The following is a 4,123-nucleotide window of genomic DNA, read 5'->3' on the forward strand; positions in this document are numbered from 1 at the left end:
CCTGGCAGAGACAGAGGAGGACAGAGGAGCCTGGCTGGCTACAGTCCATAGGGTCACAAAGAGTCAGACAAAACTAAAGTGACTTAGCATGCACACATGCACAGTGTATGTATGACAATCCCATTCTCCCAATTTATTCACCCTTCCCTTCCCTTCCCTCTCTGTGTCAACACATTAATTCTCTACATCAGCATCTCTATTCCTGCCCTGAAAATAGGTTCACCTGCACCATTTTCCTAGATTCTGCATATGGGAATGTATCTCCTTTTAAAATAGTAACTATGAGAACAAGGGCATAGAGATAAATTTCAAATCTAAGAGACTATAATCAACCCTTTGTATCCATGGGAATAGCTCTCTCTCCAGTTGAATAAGTCTGCAGATGCAGAGGAGCCTGGTAGGCTGCGGTCCATGGGGTTGTGAAGAGTCAGACACAACTGAGCGACTTCCCTTTCACTATTCACTTTCATGCATTGGAGAAGGAAACGGCAACCCACTCCAGTGTTCTTGCCTGGAGAATCCCTGGGACGGGGGAGCCTGGTGAGCTGCCGTCTATGGGGTCAAACAAAGTCAGATGCGACTGAAGTGACTTAGCAGCAGCAGATGTAGGACCTGTGGATACAGATAATCCTGTACTTCTTTGTCTCATAAAATAAATTTGAGCATCTGCAGTCTTTGGAATGTGTAGGCGGTGGGGTCCTGGAACCAATCTCCAGTGAATATTAAGGAACAATTATATTTGGAAGATAAATCTTCACAAGAGGAAGTCTTGTGAAAATATGACAGGTTGAATAGAAATATTTCAGGATTGCAATAATAGTTATACACATTCCAGCTAACTATTTTGAGCATTTACCTTTTTGCCAGGCACTCTGCCTCTGTTAGCTAATTTTACCTTCTCTTAAAAGGGAAGAAGCAACATCCTATTTTACTGATGAAAAAAATTTATGTGAGGGTTAACTAACTTAAATAAGGCCACATAACTAGTGAGTGGCAGGCTGGTAACCTAGCTCCAGGGCACAGTGCTCTGAACACTAACTTGGGTTAGTTTGTTTCTAAAAGAAAATTGCAGAATGTGCCAAATGCTAAGGGGAAGAAAAACTCCTGAATTTAGCTGGGAAGCATATCTAGTTAATCTGATCAAAGGTCACCTACAAACAACCATCATCAGATTCAATCTTCAAAAGAAAATCACTCCCATATTGTTTTCATCTAGTTCAGAATCACTGAATAGCTATGACTTCTCTGAAAGAGTAAGTGCACATTCCTGAACCTGGCTTCTACTGCCTTCACAATCTCGTTACAATCTATCCAGATTCAATACTCTGTGTTCTTCTTACATCCATATCTCTTCCCACACTCTCCTTCAAAATCTCTACTGAAGCCACAGTGAATTACTACTGTCCCAAATGTACTATGTATGCGGGCTTCTCATCCACTGTCAAAATTGGGATTGTTCTGGTCACAAAATAAACATGCATTTTTGTTTCTCTAAAACACCATAGTGGGCTGAAACAATTGTGAACAAAATAATTCATAGGATTCTTCTAAGGATTTTATGAGAAGGTGTATTTAATAATAAATTACCTAGCCAATAAATACTGGTAGGGTTTTCATAGCAGTTAAAAGATTTTGTCAACACTGCTGTATATTGAAACTGACCAGAGAATTCAGACTAAACATCTTCCTCCTGAACCTAAAATGTTTGGTTTTGTTTTTCACATTGATGACATTCAGCATCTAATCACTCTGTTGAGAAGACATTTATAAAGTTTTGTTATTTTTTCCAGGCCAAAACTGATTCTAAAATGTCTCTAGTTCCATTTATTGAAACTTAATTGCCTATAATCCACTCATTGAAGACACAGCAAAGAACTTCAAGAGTATTACCTTGTTTAACATGCTTAAGTATCATACTCTCTATATGTTATTAATTCCACATTTTTATAAATATTAAAAAAATACAGTTGAAAAGAATGTATAAATTTCCCTTTGCCAAAACAATCAGTATGTAGGAAAGCTAGTATTCAAATAAAGTATTTTTAATTCTAAACCTGTGTTTTTTCAGTAACTCAGATTGTCTTTCTGGGACACCTGGCTTGTTCTTCAAAATCTAAAGCAACTGTAAATTTCAGTTCACCCACATGGGACAATAAGGCTCTATTGACAGGTTTCCTGTGATGATGTTTCACAGACAAATTGGTTTACTTCTGGATTAAACAGAGCAGTTTTGGGAAGATTATTTCAGTCCCTAATTTAGCATCTCTAGTTTCTTTCCTATAAGCATCCAAATCTGAATTGGTGAATAGTCAAGCCCCAAAAGCAATGACTTGAGAATAATGTCATGCAGAGAACAAGGCAAATGCAAGCTGGATTTTTTACAATCCTCTTCTCATTCATATTTCTTTCTGGTTTAGGTCCTTCTGTCAACTCCATTCAATAAATGTCTCTGGAGGATATACTTTATGCCAGATTTTTAGAAACTGAAGCCACAAAAGTACACAATGTACTTTTTTCTTTCTTTCTTTTAAAAAAAATTTGGTCTTGTTTGTTTATCATGGATTTTTTGAATCAATTTTTATGTATATTTTGGCTATGCCTTGTAGCATGTGAGACTTTAGATCCCTGACCAGATCCCTGACCAGGCCCCCTGCAGTGGAAGCTCAGAATCTCAACCACTGGACCACCAGAAAATTCCCCAGAATGTACTCTCTATATTAACCAGTAGCAGAGACCAATCTGTTGCAAAATAGAAATTTATGAACAATAAATCTGCAGATGTTTCTTTGCAGGGGAGTGCCACAGTCATATCAGTTTGGGGCATGCTTCATGTCATTAGCTCTTCCTTGATATTTGTTGTATCTATTAGCTTATTAGATATCCTGTAGTGAGGAAATAGATTTTACTTTATTTAGGTCTGGTTTTGCACAAGAGAATTGTAGCTACAGAAATGTTACTTTTTCCTCTTGCAAAATGTAGTAAAATTCTATGAAATTAGATTTCCTTCAAACACATTTTAAAGGAAATAGTTACTAACCTACTAGGCTTCTCCATCCATGGGATTCTCCATGCAAGAATACTGGAGTGGATTGCCATTTCCTTCTCCAGGGGATCTTCCCGACCCAGGAATCGAACCCGGGTCTCCTGCATTGGAGGCAGACGCTTTAACCTCTGAGCCACCAGGGAAGATAAAATATTTTACTAGGCTCATAACCAGTATTTTTATCTCTCTTCTCACTTATCTAATCATTCTTTTACACAATTGTCAAGATTATCTTCCTCAGAGAATTATCAGATGATGCAGGCTCTGTTTATTGTTGGAGTATCAAATAAAGCATTTTCAAACAAACAACTCAGCCTATAATTTTACAATGAATTTTAACACATTATTAGAGCCTTTTCATTTAGTTTTGTTTTCTGTCAAAGTTGCTTCCACAGCTTTGTGTCCTTCTGTTTTTATTGTTTGTTTATTTGTTTGTTTTTAGTCTCTCAAGCTGAGTAAAATGGTACCCAGTGTGGGAGTGTGTGCTCAGCCATGTATGACTCTTTGTGAACCATGGACTGTAGCTCACCAGACTCCTCTATCCATCGGATTTCCCAGGCATGAATCCTATGGATTCATTTCCCAGGGAATCCCATGGATGTCCCAGGCAAGAATACTGGAGCGGGTTGCCATTTCCTTCTCCAGGGAATCCTTTCCCTCAAAGTCACCACAGGGCACATATCCTTAATATCTTTGTCTAGAATATCCCTTTTCTCTTTCTCTGCCTCCATGTTTATTGAAAGTTAAAAGGAGAAAAAAGTGATGCTTCAGAGTAAGCTGGTGGCTTAATTTAATCTGAGGAGACTTTTGGAAACAAATGAAATAAGATATTATTTTCTTAAAAGTTGGCTAAATGGAGTTTTTACTGGGTGATTTAGTGAGACAACAGGATTTTGCTTGAATTGTTGTACACTATACTGCCAAAAAATAGATTGGAAATGTCAGTGGCTTGTTTTAATGTAAAGTCTCCATGTGTTTGGTAAAACATATTGGCTTCAAAGTAATAGTGTACTTTTGACTTGATATATATCGACCCATACCTAGTACGGACTTATTGATTGTTTTCAGTAAATACTTTGT

At 37.6% G+C, this 4,123-nt stretch overlaps 1 non-coding gene across 1 annotated transcript; it reads right to left on the minus strand.

Annotated features, from left to right (window-relative positions):
- Nucleotides 3,115-3,186, minus strand: TRNAW-CCA. The gene has a single exon. It is a non-coding gene; the product is annotated as a tRNA-Trp (tRNA).

Source organism: Capra hircus, chromosome 2, assembly GCF_001704415.2.
Source record: "Capra hircus breed San Clemente chromosome 2, ASM170441v1, whole genome shotgun sequence".
Lineage (NCBI taxonomy): Eukaryota > Metazoa > Chordata > Mammalia > Artiodactyla > Bovidae > Capra > Capra hircus.